The sequence below is a fragment of the Aotus nancymaae genome, unplaced genomic scaffold (assembly GCF_030222135.1).
Source record: "Aotus nancymaae isolate 86718 unplaced genomic scaffold, 86718_ANA_hifiasm-v0.15.2.pri h1tg000029l, whole genome shotgun sequence".
In the NCBI taxonomy this organism is placed as follows: Eukaryota; Metazoa; Chordata; class Mammalia; order Primates; family Aotidae; genus Aotus; species Aotus nancymaae.
The window spans coordinates 19,033,256-19,049,254 of record NW_026988442.1 but is presented as its reverse complement, the minus strand read 5'-3'; positions in this window follow the sequence as shown (position 1 = coordinate 19,049,254).

Here is a 15,999-nt window from a genome sequence, read left to right as displayed (position 1 = left end):
GATGTCAGTTGCATCACTCACTCACCCAAGGCATGGTAATCAAAAATGTCTTTAGACATTGCACATGTCCTGGGGCAAGGGAAAATGGAATCACCCCCAGTCAAGAATCACTGGCTTAAATGAATGTCTTTGCCCAATTTACCATCTCTGGACCTTGAAAAAAGCTTTATTCTAATCCAGGGACCTCTAGGTGTAAAGTGTCTCTGGAAAAGTAGAGTTGGAACTGTGGGTTTCAGATCCAGCTCGGTTTCAGGTCCAGCTCAGTCTCAGAAGTATCCAGAGAAAAAGGTAGCTGAGGGGCTTGGAAGAAAGAGGACTTCTGGGATGTCTGGGTAGATTACCATGGGATCTTCTGGAAGCGATCGCTAACATATCTGGTCTTGCAACAAACATTCTAGAACGTACTGAGGTTCTGTATACTGGCTAGCAAACAGGCATGTTGCTGCAAATTCTAGAAAAGAAAAGAAGATACCAAGAGGACCCCCAAATTGATGACCTCCAGGTAAATTCCCACTGGCTGATTGATTCTATGTAGCACCAAGGTAGGAGTGAGATGGCACTGACTTGATCCTACCACATAGCTGAGGACCAGTGGTTGTGCAAGGAACACTGAATGAGCACTGGATAGGCTTGCAAATCACAAACTAACTTCCTCCAAATAAGAGGTCTGATCAAGGTAAGCACTCATCCTGGTGTGCCCAGAGCATTTCCAGTTTATGTCTGTTGTCCTGACATAAGCATAAAAACTCCTTTTATTCTCAAAATTGTTCTTCACTATTTGAACAACAAATTATTTTGCCATCCTTAAGTGACTTTTTGAATTCTAAATTTTAAGAACCTATAATCCCAGGAATCAAAACTTGTATTCAATTATTTGGGCAGTATTTAAGGTATTTCACATCTCCATACATCTACAACAGATAACTGTGATGCTTTGGCTTAAGGGTTTGATGGCATTTTCGTGTATTTCATGATCTCTTTGCCCCTGAGAATGGCAGAAGTTGCCTCAAAAACCTTGAGAGTCTTCACACTATATGGATGTGTCATGTGATGTAAATTCGTGTCACGGGGGCACTGACTCCCTGACCTCTGTCTTAAGTGTCTTTTCCATCCCATCGTGGGGCTGGCCACTACTCCAGCCACAGCATCCATTCAGAATTGATTAATAAGGTGAAGGAAAGGCACTAGAAGTAACTGAATACCTGACCTAATTCTCAAGGAATCAGTTTAGGGAAACAGCTGTTATCACCCCAAAAGAATTTATAGCAGCTGGAGATCACTTAGCTGACCACTGCCCAACATAGCAACAGACTACAGAGGAAGAACTGAAAGGGGAAGCATAGCTACCAACAGGCAAATACTTTTTGGTAACCAAAAATGTGGCATGCTACATCCAGTCGAAACAGATGGCATATTCAGGTGAATTGGAAGCTATCACTGAAGATGATGGTGACAGGGCATGGGTAGATACACATCACAGCACAGGAACTGGAGGAATAACCAACGAAGTTGAGGAGATTATACTAACAAGCAAAAATGGGATAAAACTCCAAGATTGCTCAGCCTTATGAGAGGAAGAAGAAGAAAAAGATGAAGGAAAAGCTACATTTATGGAAGATTATGAAGAGAGGGGGTTGCTGGAGACAGATAAAGCTACCCTAGACAAAAGGAAAATAGTAGAAGCTTATAAAGCTAAAAGTGATGTTGGAGGTGAAGATGCTCTTCTGCAAACCGTAATTTATGATCTTTACATCATATATGGTAACTATTACCAGATGGCACAACTATGGGTTTTTCTGGCTATTATGAGGAACAGTAGCTTTTCACAGCTGAACACACCTATGAAGAAATCATTCAAGATGATGTGAAGAAAACAGTGACCACTGAAAAATCCCTCCACCAATTTCCCTCCACCTCCTATGAGATGATGGAGAAAATCATTAAGACTGTTCCAGAAAGTAAGGGAGAACATTTGGTGTTTGTGTGTATCTTCTAATTTTCTTCAAATGTGTACACACTGCCATTCCAACCATCGCATATGACTACAAAAGACACTTCACAATGTAAGCAAGAGAACAAAAAATATTCTAATTTGTTCTAATTTTAAAGAAGTATCCAATACATGTAAGCATTGGCCATATCCACCAATACACACCATTTCTCTCTAATTAAAGACATACATTTATTCATTAATTTTTTTAAATGTTACACTACCAAAAAAATAAATAAATAAGCTGCATGTCCCTATGACAACCTTACAGGTCATCTCCTGCTTTGCGTTTCTTGCCTCCGTACAGACATCTTCCATTTTGCTTGCTACTGAGGCAATCTTATATCTTTACTGCAGTCTGCGGCTGCCTTTCTGTCAACCACTGTTCTCATTCAGATCTTTCCAGAGTCTTTGGTCTGGTTTGCACACTCAGAAACATGACCATGTAGTATGTGGAAAGAGGCTGACTTCAAACTGAGATCTACAGTCCAGTGTTCTCTACCGCCTCTCCATGGAATCATCAATATTAGCCGAAAGCCAGATGTACTGGGAAGACCCCTGATAAGGATGACGGATGATCAAGGGTACCCTGTGTCCCAACCTCTCTGTTAATCACACCCCCTCTACCTGAACATGAATGAATCCACCCAGTGCTGAGAGCTGAGAATAGAAAGATCATCTCTAGGAACCTGGTACCACCCACTCATGCCAGGGAAGGACTTTAAGCGTTGGTGAGACCTAGTAAAGATTTATACTTCAAAATTATAACCCTGGAAATAGGATGGAAGATTGATAGTAGTGGTCAATGACTAAGAGTGGGCAGTCAGTTAAGAACACAAAATTCTGTATTCAAAATGAGGCACAAACTTGAATACGTATTTAGAATATGAAAATAACTCAAACTACAATTTTTTAAAGTGGCAGATACCACTAACATTAAAAACTCTTGAAAAATAACATATTTTGTTAATTAGCACACTGATGTAACTCCATAATAATTTTTCCTACATTTTGTTGCCCACACAGTCTTTGATCTCCTCTTCATATGATAATAAGCTTGTAATGTCATTTTCTATAGAAAGAAAAGAAAAGGAACTCAGACTTTCTGTACTATTTTCCCTCTGGTGTGGTGGAGTGAAACTGGTATCTTTTAGCCTCACAGCTTTAATATTGGCAATGCCACCTAAATTTTTAGGATTGTTGACAAATTGGAAAAATTTCCTATCAAGTTTATTTTATACAGGAGCGATAAGATTTCAGAACATTTCAAAAGTTTTCTTGTGTAATCAATAAGTTTAAAATAGTTTGAGTTGACAACAATCGTGCCCTTGTTCAAGTGCTCTTGAAGGGCCCAATGCAAATGGGAAGTCTTGAAGTTTAAATGCTACAAGCTCCTTGGTAAATCCACTTCTGAATGGTTTACAGTGTCAGGCCTTGTCACTCCCTGGGCCCTCCTTCCTACTTATTGTCCATCATGTCCCTGTCATTCAGTCTTTTCCAACCGCTCTTTCTTTCACATAATGTTCATGTTCTTTTCTAGTTATTGGGCTTCTGCACAGGCTGTGCACCTACCTGGAATTCCCTTCCTATGACAACATATCTCTTTTCATTTCTCTAACTCCTTCAGATCCTTTCATTTCAGTTATCATTCACTTCTGGATGCCATCCCTCACTATGTTAAATCCCCTATCATATCATAAGCTTTTTCTTTCTTTATTTCTTTTTTTGGATAAGGAGTCCTGCTCTGTCACTCAGGGTGGAGTACAATGGCACGATCTCAGCACACTGCAACCTCCACCTCCCAGGTTCAAGCGATTATCCTGCCTCAGTCTCCCGAGTAGCTGGGACTACAGGTGCATGTCACCACATCCAGCTAATTTTTGTATTTTTAGTAGAGACAGGGTTTCACCATATTGGTCAGGCTGGTCTTGAACTCCCAACCTCATGATCCACCTGCCTCGGCCTCCCAAAGTGCTGGGATTACAGGCATGAGCCACCACCCCCAGCCCATAAGCTTTCTTAATACCATATACCTCTTCTCTCAAAACATCAGATGTGATTTTACATGTTGTTATGAGATTATGTAATTAATCTCTCTCTCTCCCAGGAGAGCTCCAGGAGGCTGGGGACCATATCTGGTTTGGTTCCCTTACTATATCCCCAGTACCTAGTACACAATCTGGCTCCTAGCATGGAGTTCAAGCAGTTATTGATTGGCTCTTTGGATAACTAAGAAAGAAGAAACATAAATTGAAATTGACCAGTGATCTCTCCCTCCTTGAAAGGAAAAGCAAAATCAAGAAAACAAGGTTTCTGTTTCCCTTTGGCTTCATTTTACCTGAGTCAACTGCCTGTTGCTGAACCTCAGACCTCCTGCCAACCTCCATGAAAATACCTTCATCCTAAAACCTGCCTTATGTGCCTTGAGAAACCACAGATGTTGCCATAAATACCAGAGGAAATCAAAATTTGAAGTCTGAGGTGAAAAGAAATATGGATGAGATGATTAATAAAATACTTCAGAAAAGGATACAGATGTAGCATAGCTTTGGGGAGAAGTTGAAGTTGGGTAGCTGTATTTTCAAAAAAAGATCAAATATCACAGGCCACCTTCACATGCTGACCCAAATTCCACAACTGGAACATATCTTGTGGCTGGATCTTGGTCAGTCTATATATGGTTGAGAACACTGGCTTCTCAAAGGGTTACTTAGGGTTACTCAAATGCTTCCACACTAGAGGTACATTACTTTTGATTGAGTGCTGTACTTGAAAGACTGCTAGACTCTGTCTTCTCTGGCTCCACACCACTTTCTCTCCTGGGGCCCAGCCCTTTATGATTCAGCCTCTCTCAGTCCCTGAACAATACTAGTAAAAAGAGAAACACTTAATCCAACCAGTGGGTGGGATCTGGAATTATATTTGCTATCCATTGATTTCAAATTACAGGAGACCCAGATAGCCACATGCCCCTTAACTAATTCTCTCTTCTAATGAAGGGTGGTTATGGGTTGCAAATTACATGCCAACGTTGTTGCTTGTCAGGGATGGTAGCTGAGAAGGATTCAAGGCTGAGTCCAAGCTCAGTAAGGAAGAGAATTGTGTTTGACTGACAATGTCTGCCATGATCAAGGCCAAGGATGGTAATGGCATGCATGCCACTCATTTGGTTTCCCTGTTTTGATTCCTGAAATTTGGTCCAAGCCTTATGACTGGGTTGTAGCCCAACTTTAAATTTCTCCAAGGCTGAGGATCTGCCCTGAACCCCATTCCCAGGCTGTAGTATAACATGCCACAAGTGCCACATTGACCCAGTTTTGAAATTATGGCTAAAAATTCTCAATTCCCCTTTACGGGCAGTTAAGCCAATCACCTTCCTTTTCTGGCTTCCACTCCCTCGGGCCACTATGCATGTACCCCAAGCACTTCCCTTATCAGGGCCCCACTCTCCAGGGCCAGGTACCAAACAACTAAACCCTAAACCCAGGGGCCCACATAATGATTCAAATTAATTGCCACCTCCTACAGCTCCAGCTTGCTGTTACCATATCCCTATTGCAACCCCATATGGTCCTGCATGGCAGCCTTCTCTTTGTCACTCACTTGGAGCTGTAGATAACAAAGAGTTCTCCATCTATCTGAGTAGCTCTGTGTTGCATCCCACTATCCAAAAATACTTTAAATCTAATAAAACACATGCATCCCATAGCTTGCCCCACCTAGTTACTGTCATCTCCCTGAGAACTAGACCCTTCTTCTAAAACTGCCAGGGATATCTATACATGTTTCATATCACACGACTCTTAGTTCCCTGGGATGCTTTATCAACCTCCTGCTCAGAATTTTAGCAAAACTCTAGGTAATCTCCAGCTCAGTGGATCAGCACTTTCACCTCTGGCACATGGGAGTGTTGTATGAGATTGGGGAACCTGTGGAGGCCCTGAGGGGTGCCATTTTGCATTTGAGCCACCCCCCTCTTTTCCTCTGAGACCTCTGACCCATAGATGGTGATAGAGCCTATGAAGGGGTGCCACTTTCAAAATATCTTCAAGGCAGACTGACTAGGTAGACAAGGAAACTCTATTTTACTTTTCCTATATTTGTAAATATTCTCCTTTTGTTTCCCCCAAACAACGTCCAGATTTGCTCCCTTGGCGAGAATAGGATCATGCCATACTTTCCTTTTATTACCAATCCTCAAGACAGACTTTCTCTTCAGAGTAAAAAGTTAAAACACTTTTACGCCACAAATGATCAATTATCAGGAAATACCTAGACTTCTCTAATGGTAGAATCTCTTGTTGAAACCCCCAGGATATATCTGTGTCAATGGAAAGAAGGATGGGGCTGTAAGAGAGGGCCAGGGAGGACCTAAAGCAGATGGAAGATCCCTGATCTGTACAGGGAAAAGCCAGACCATGAGGTAGAGAACACCCAGGGAAATTCAAGATGGGAGAAGTCCATGGAAATTCCTAATGAGAAAATTTCATTAGGAGTTCTCTGGCAGATATGTCACATTGGGAGGATGGTATCTATTTCTTGAATATAAATCAAGAATGTATCCATAAAAGAGATAGATTTACAGCCACATCTGGACTTGCTGCAACCCAGAGTGGAGGGGGTCTTGGAATCAAATCCTACGAGGACTTCCCAAAAAATCAAGGAGTCCAAGCCTGGAAAATGTTAATAATAATGTACTGCATGTTTCAAAATAGCTCAAAGAGTAGATTTTAAGTGTTCTCACAACAAAGAACTGATAAAGATATGCAGTGATGGATAGATATGCTAATTACTCATTACTCTAATCTGATCATTCTACAACGTATACATGTACGGAAATAACTTTATCATAAATATATACAATTATCACTTGTCACTTAATAAAACTAAAAAAATGCACTCAGAAAGAAAGAAACTAGAGCAGTCTCTTTATTTTAGAGGTGATGGTGATCACAGGTAATATCTATAGAAAGTGTTTCATGTGCTAAACACTTTATTTATTGTGCCTCAAACCGACGCACCTTATAGGACAGGTGCCATTCTTATGCTCATTGAACCAAAGAAGAAATGAAAGCTCAGAGATGTGAAGTGACTTGCTCAGGTCACACAACTAAGCCTGCCAGAGTCAGGACTTCAACTCCAGTTACTCTGGCATCAAAATCAAACCTCTTAGCCACTGCCCTACTTCTCAAGGAATAGGTGTGTGTTGTGACCCAAAACTTCAGTGTCCACAGTCTGAACTCAGGTGCGGTCTCCCTCTAATGTACCTGCTCAATCCAGCTCCTCTAGGCCCTTCCAGCAAGACACTAGTGTTTGGAGGAGCCTCTGTGAAAGCAGCCATGGAGTTATCTCCAGACCCATGAAGTGGTCATTTCATTGTGAAATGAAATCAAGTGAAAACTCAAGATATTTTCTTATATGAAAAGCAAGGTAGAGAAAAATGTGTGTCTTGATCTGAGTTACTCTCGAAGCTGACTAAAGACAAAGAGTTGTATAAAAGTTGTTTATTTGATGTGATCTCTGGAAATTGGTAAGGCTGTGAGAAAGTAAGATGGGAAAAGAAAAAGCAGCCAGTAAGTGTGTGTTTTCAAGTCAATTTCCATGTGAGTACTTGGAGCTTAAAACTGCTGGGGAACTCTGAGAATCAGTGTGGAACAAGCTGCTTTGTAGGTTTGACTTTGGAATCACATATGCATTTTACTTCGTCATTAAAAAAAAGATTATTTTTATAAATGCATATGTATTATTTACATATTAAATAGTAATTTTATAAATACAGTTTAAAAGGCAATCATTATAAAATTGAAGTAAAATGGAATACATGAATAAATCTATGTATGAAGTATGACATAGAACTATGTCAAGTGATTTTAAGGTACAGGAATCATGGCATGTGTATACCTATGTAATAAACCTGCATGTTCTGCACATGTACCCCAGAACTTGAAGTATAATAATTAAAAAGTAAAAAATAAAAAAGTTACAGGAATTTGGCAGGACATCTTTAGTGGATATTCCCAGCCTAAATGAATTAAGGAAAAGATAAAAACCCTTACGTTGTTTTTACTAATCCTATCCTTGGTGGTAGTGCTGGTATTGCTCCTCTGAGACAATTGAGTATGCATGGAGGCATAGAACAAATGTGGTTACCTTTGGGAAATGGGATACTCAACAGGAGAAACAAGAAATACAGATGTAATAGAAATTCCATTTGACCCAGCAATCCTATTACTGGGTATATACCCAAAGAACTATAAATTGTTCTACTATAAAGACACATGCACACGTACGTTCATTGCAGCCCTGTGTACAATAGCAAAGACCTGGAACCAACCCAAATGCCCATCAATGATAGACTGAACAAAAAAAATGTGGTACATATACACCATGGAATACTATGCAGCCATAAAAAACAATGAGTGTGTGTCCTTTGTAGGGACTTGGACGAATCTGGAAACCATCATTCTCAGCAAACTGACACAAGAACAGGAAGCCAAACACCGTATGTTCTCACTCATAGGTGGGTGTTGAACAACAAGAACACATGGACTCAGGGAGAGGAACATCACACACTGGGGGCAGTTGCGGGTGGGGTAGGGGAGAGACAGTCGGGGGTGGGGAGGGGCGAGGGATAATATGGGGAGAAATGCCAGATATAGTATGCACCTAAAGTAAAATAAATAATTTTTTTTAAAAAAAGAAAGTAAGTAAAAACAAGTTAAGAATATCAATATAAACTCAAGGTTTGTCTTCTCTTTCAAACAAGATACATATTTTCTACATGTATCCACAAAAAAGCCCTAGAGACAATGGTAAATCTAGTAGCCATGAGCACCCCAAAATCAAAAATGTGCTATATAAATGTCATTCTTAACTGAAAAAAGCAAGTCTGAGCTCAGGTTTGAAAAAGAAAGTGTAGGAGATGGGTCTGGAACCTATTGTCAAACCAGACAGCAGGAAGCTACTAAAAACCATGTGATCATGTTTGAAAAACTCAGGAGTCAACTTAAAGTCTCCCAATGGCCAGACACAGGAGAATTTGGATCTCAGAAAGAACAACAACTGTAATGGACTGAAATTTACTAAGAACTTAAAAAATCTATGGGTACAAAATAATAGTAAAAGTAAAATAAGCTCATTGGTGTCCTATATAGAGAACCAACTCAATATTTAGAAAACTAGAAAATAAAGGGAAGGAAGTAAACATTAACTTGCTTCTCCTGTATAAACTATTTCTGATGACAAATAGCTGCTAAATATAATTCGGATAATAAGTTAAAAAAGAATTAGGTGATTAAAAATTACCAGAGTAAAGCAATCTTCAGTGGTTGCTAACATTAGAAAGAAAGAAAAACAGACTTCCTAATAGAAGTCCACAGTCCCATACATGGAGTATTCTTCCCAGAAAAGCAAACCCGAACCTATCAAAACTCCAGATCTAATTTGTAGAAAATACCCAGGCACAGGAACATAATAAACAGTACCACTAAGAGCCAATCATCAAAATGCAGACTGTAGGTAATTCTTTAAGATAACACAGTTTGTTCAATAAATAAATATCAAGGAAAAAAGACTAAAAGAGCCTTAAAACACTTATCAACCAATTGCAATGTACTGACCTTATTTGGATCCTAATTTGAGCAAATAAATTATAGATGTTCCTCCACTTATGATGGGATTACATCCCATAAATCCATTGTAAATTGAGAATACCATTAAGTTGAAAATGCATTTAATACTCCTAACCTACTAAACATCAGAGCTTAGCCTAGCTTACCTTAAACATGCTCAGAACACTGACATTAGCTTAAAGTTTGGCAAAATCATTTAATACAAAGCCTATTTTATAATAAAATGTTGAGTATCTTGGGTAATTTGGTGAATACTGTACTGAACATAAAAAAATAGAATGGTTGTTTGAGTGCCATTGTAAAGTCAAAAAATGTAAAGTTGAACCATTATAACCCATCTATATTTCTAAAATTAATAAAATTTAAAAATTTGAACAGATTGGATAATTATTATTTGGGGGTATGATCAAAGTATTATTATTATTTTTTAATCTTTATATTTGATACTGAAGGAGTCAGAGGTGAAATTATTTGATACTTGAGTTTTGCTTCAAAATAATTCAGGAAGGTAGAAGAAACTGGACAGGGAATACAGAAAAACAAGATTCATTAGTAGCTAACAATTTTTTAAGCCAGATCATGAGTGCATAAATGTCTGTTTTACAATTCTGTCTACCTGATCTTTGTTTAATATTTTCATTAAAAAAATTAAACACACATACAGTAAACATTAATAGCAGTTGCCAATTTTGCTCCAAAGGAAGTAAGAGGTGGAGCTAAGTTCAACACAGGGAAGTCAGGAACAAACTGAGAGCATCCCTTGCCTCTGCAGAAGAGGCAGGTTTGGGGCTGTTTCAGGACTGTGAAGACCTCATAAAACTGCTTGGTGAGGGGTTTAAGAGGCTGGGCCCTGGCATTGGGTAGGTCACTCCAGCTCTGTTGCAGGTTACATAGCAGAGGTGCCAGTATTCTCATCTGGTGAGCGGGGATCACAGTGGCAGCCCCTTGGTTCATGGTGGAAGGGATCAAATGAGCAGACGCATGAATGATGCTTAGCAAAGTTCCCGGCTCAGAGTACAATCAATCATTGCTAACTGTGATTGTATTATTACCTTCATCTTCCTGATGAGCTACCATGGCCTAAGCAGATGCTGTGGGCACAGAGACTTATGCACACACCAGCTGTGGCTCAGACTCTCAACTTACCAGCATCTCTCATTAGTCATCCTTAGCACCTTTCTATTACAGTTGTCAGTGGGGAAAATGAATGGAGCCCTTATCTCAAACCTCGATTTCCCAGAGCCTTCTCTCTCACACTCCTTCCATTTCTCTCTTTCTCCCTCTCTTCCTTTCCCCCGTCCTTCCTTCTTTCCCCAAAGCAGCACTTTCTACTGTGACAAGTGAAGCAATAATCTAAGCGATAATTTAACTCCTTGCTTCCTACTTAAAAATCCCCCTAATTACCGGGTAATGGGTCCACAGAGGCAGTTGGGCTGGGTGAGCTCTGCCCTGCAGGCACAGCTATAGTTCATCTGTCCGCTCCCTAATAGCACTCTAAAGTTCACCCTTATAAACATGTCACTGAGCCGGTAATTGAGTGACTGGTCATTAGGTTCCACGCACGGTACCTGTGGGTCACCGATCACTCAGGGGTGATGGATCTTTCTCCAATACCACGGCTGGGCCAGCCACAGAGCTTTCTATCACCCCTGAGCAGAACATTACTCTCTGGAAAGACTGGAGCGAGCCCCAGTAGGCCATCTTAACCGTGGACTTCATCAGACAGAGGAGAGGGCAGGGCAGGAACATACACCCCCCTTGCTTCACTCAGTAGGTTGCCCAGCAGCCTTTCCTTGGAGGCTCTTCTAGGAGACACTGAAGCTAAAAGAAGCCATGAAACAGTGGGCATTCAGAGCGAGAATAATTATGCTGTGGAGTTAAATTCTGTTTGAGAAGAGAGACACTACTGTAAGACAAGTAAAAAGGGTTGGGGCTGTGTGTTACTGGATGAAGCTTAATGTACCAGAAACATGTATCACCTCTGAGTTCTGTACCCTTGAGTAAGTCATTTGGCCTCTCTGTTTCTCAGTTTTCTCATTTATGAAATACAGACAACCGTATCTACTTCTTTTCCAGGACCGTTGCTCAAGTTTATCTGAGATAACACATGTGAAAGTGTCTAACAGTGTCCAGCACTCAGTAGATAATCAACAAATGTTAGTTCATTCGAAATAAAGCAATCACTTTCCTCTGTTTTCATCAGTAATGCTATTTTTTGCCTTTGGTGATGATGGAGGGAGAATAATATAGCAGCTCAGGCACAGGCTCCGAACTTAGGTGGATTAGAATAAAATTCTGATTCTAGTATTTGATCACTATATGGCCCTTGGCAAGTTGCTTAACCTCTCTGAACCCCAGCTTTCTACTCAATAAAATGGTAATATTAACAGTAGCCTGTAGCCACCTCATAGAGTTTCTGTAAGGATTAAAAGAAATAATACATGTAAAATAGCAGCACAATTGGCAAGTCAATGGAAATAATCTTCAGATAAATGCTAGCTCATATAGGATCCATGTTTGAGGTGATTAGAAGAAATATGCAACTTTATTCATACTCCATCTTTAAATATAATTTTCTTAAATTAAAATTGTCAAGAAATTCGACTTTTTAAAAACCTAGATCTACGTCCAATTATTCTCACTTCAAAGAGCTCCTAGCCCATTTGGGGGAATGGGGCTTAAAATAGGGAACAGCTAATTCAGAATCAAATCCACCTGTTGTTTAGTGCCAGACTGGGTGGTACAGAACAGAAATGCTGCAGGGGACTGAGAAGGAAGAGACAGATATGGTGGAGGGAGGGTCCAGAAGAGGTGGGGCTATGCTGGGCTTAAGAGGCCTGAGGAGGAGAGCAGTTGGAAGTGTATGGAGGGCCATCCAGATGAGCCACAGAAACAAAAGCCCAGAAGCAGGGATGTGATGCATCACATTCGCAGTAGAACACAAGGAGTCCAGGCTGCTGACCCACAAGGTTTGTGCTAGGAAGGAGTAAAAAAGTAATTCAACAAACAAAAACTATCGAGTGAAATCCCATTCTGCAATAAACATTAAATACGTCATAGAATACCATACCAATGCCACTGTCATTTGCAGAAAGTCTTCAACTTTTATTCATAAGATATTTGGATGGCTCACATTTTTAGTCCATTATGTTGCACACTCATAGCCCAGGTTTCGATTCTAGAGCACCAACAGACCAGGTGACCCTGCCTAGCAGCCAACAGCTCCACTTGGGCAGCAATGGTATCTCTATCCACAGGCCAGGGTCTGTGTGATGATCTAGTGGTAGATTTGGTTTTGTTTTTATTATGTTATCTTATTGAGTACAGAAAGGACAAATGTAAATACTGATATTAACTATAAGAAACATGGTTTTCAGAAACGTAAAGCAGTTGAAACAAAGATGGAAATATTTAGAAATTCCCCAAATGGCAAATCTTCCATTTCAAGTATTCACTGGCCTTAAATTGGTCAACTGTATATTTGACTGTGAAGTAAAGGATCAAAGTATGTTTAACAAATATTTATATAGAGCTATGTGCCAGGGACTGCTTAAAGCAATTTACAAATATTAACTCATTTAAAAATTAAAGAGACATAAAAGTTAAAGACACAAATAATCATGAGGCACCATCAGACAGACATAAAGTGAAGAACAGTCTACAAAATAAATGGCCTCTCTTCAGAAATGTCAAGGTCAATTAAAGACAAAGAAAGACTAAATTACTATTCCTGATTAAAGGAGACTACAGAACATGACAACAAAATGCAACAAGTTATCCTTCTTTGGATCAGAGATCAGAAACTATTTTTTTTTTTTTGCTAGAAAGGATTTTGAAGTGACAACTGATGAAATTTGAACAAAGTCTGTAGATTGTTCAATTTTATTTATTAGTGCTAATTTCCAGATTTTGATAATGTTTCTGTGATTATGTAAAGGAATATCCTTGTTTGTAGAAAATGCACACTAGTATATTTAGGGCTAAGGGGCACCATGTTCACATCCTACAAAAATGTTTGAAAAAATAATAAAAATGTATAAAGAGACAGAACATGCTACAGTATACATTAGAAATACTAACATTTGGAGAATTTGAGTGAAGACATGGGAAATTTTTGTATCATTTTTGCATTTTTTTCTGTAAGTCTGAAATTATTGAACAAAAAATTGTCAAATCATAGAACATGTAATCAAAACATTACATCTAAATGATATGATACTATTTTAATTTTTCTTTTTTGCGGGGGTGGCCTCTGGGGTACATGTGCACATCCTGCATCCTGAAGGACTGTTGCATAGGATGGTTTGCTGTCTTTGCCGTCTCCATCCCCACCCCCCCGCAACCTGTCACCTACATCAGGCATTTCTCCCAGTGTTATCCCTCCCCATCCTCCCCGAGTTGTTCCCTCCCCTGTGCCCAAGTGTTCTCATTGTTCATCACCTGCCTATGAATGAAAACATGTGGTGTTTGGTTTTCTGTGCTTGTGTCAGTTTGCTGAGAAGGATGGTTTCTAGATTCATCCATGTCTCTACATACGATGGTGATCATTAAAAAATCAAGAGACAACAGATGCTGGAGAGGATGTGGACAAAAAGGAACACTTTACACAGTTTGTGGGAGTGTCAATTAGTTCAACCATTATGGAAGACAGTGTGGCAATTACTCAAGGATCTAGAAATAGAAATTCCATTTGATCCAGCAATCCCATTACTGGGTATATACCCAAAGGATTATAAATACTTCTATTATAAAGACACATGCACACATATGTTCGTTGTGCTACTGTTTATGATAGCAAAGACGCGGAACCCAAATGCCCATCAATGAGAGGCTGGACTATTTTAATTTTTTAAAATGAGTTTTCTCTCTGGGACCAAACAGACTTTAGACTTTCAAAACTACTTGGTGACTTTTGAAACTTTAACTTTCATATATACCTTTAGGCAGGTGTTATGTGAGAAAGCAGGAGAGAGATTTAACAAGGAACTTCTTCTGCTGGGATTCAAATGGGACATGAGGTTGGCCTGAACTAATATGGCAGCCATACAACCTTGAGTTGGGAAACATATATATAAACACAAATAATTTGAAGGAAGAAGTTCCTGGGCTTGGTGGGTAATTGAATATTGCCAGAAGATGAGAGGAAGGAAGAAGATGGAGATACAAGCCTGGGAATCTGGAGAATCCATGCACTTGACAGACCTAGAACTGGAATAGGAGACAGAAGACTGAGGTTACATTCTGCCTCTGCTACCATTCTGCCGTGTGATCTTGAGGCAAGTGACCTGAATGTAGCAGAGGCAGAATTTAACCTCAGTCTTTTATCTCACTGATAAAAAGACACTATTGGGAAGAGTGACAGCTTTCTATTGTAAAAGCATTTTCCTATTAATCAACACCAGAAAGAGGAACAGTCAATGGGCAGAGAAGTGCACAACACCTATGTTGTGTTGAAGGTGACAACATAACATTTGAGTGGAAGTTTAAGGGAATGTAAGATTTTAACTTATGAGCTGTTGCTTTTGTAAGTTAAAAACAATCAAATACTGTCAATTCCAGTGTTTATCCATGCAAGCCAGGCTTGTCCATGTAAGCCAGGAATGTATATACAACTTTGGAAATCTACTCGATGGAAGTAAGAGCTAAAGTCCCAGAATGAATCAACTGTCTTGAGGATGGGGGAGTATTGAATGAAAAGAGAATAAAGCTGAGAACAGAACTTAGTTGGTCACAGAGATTACATCGATTTGTTAGTCATAAAAAGCAAATATTTATCGGAAATCATTTATGGGCCAGGCACTCTGCCAATGGTAAGAATCCAAAAGTGAACAAAGCAGGTGCATTTTCCTGAGCTCTTGAAGATCATAGTGTAGAAAAGAAAAAGGAGCTGGAAAGAAATTACAACTGTAGCTACTATTAACACCAGTATTTACTGAGCACTTACTCCATGCAAAGCACTGGAATGAAATTCAGACATGATGGGCTTTCGTCGGGTGCCCTTGGTTTTCATCCCATTCCACCTTGAAGTTACACTTAGCACTTTATCAGATACCCCTTCAAAGATTCAAATATACAAGGTGTTAGTGAAAAATTGGTATTATACTAAAGATGACCTAAGGAAATGAGGAGAAAGCCTCACTTTGCTCACCAGACCAGAGAAACTTGAATAAGTCCCCCGTTCTGCCTACTGTCCCAGTTCCACTGTACTTTGTTCCTTTATCCTGCCAGTTGCCTCTTCTCTCTTCTCTCTCTTCCTATCCATGGCCATAGCCTCTCCAAAGCCACTCTATGATGCTGCTCTCAGTTTGTGGCCCTCAATCACCTCAGCAGGGACCAAAATAAAACTGTTGTTTTTGGTGCATGTGTTCTCCCGGTAGC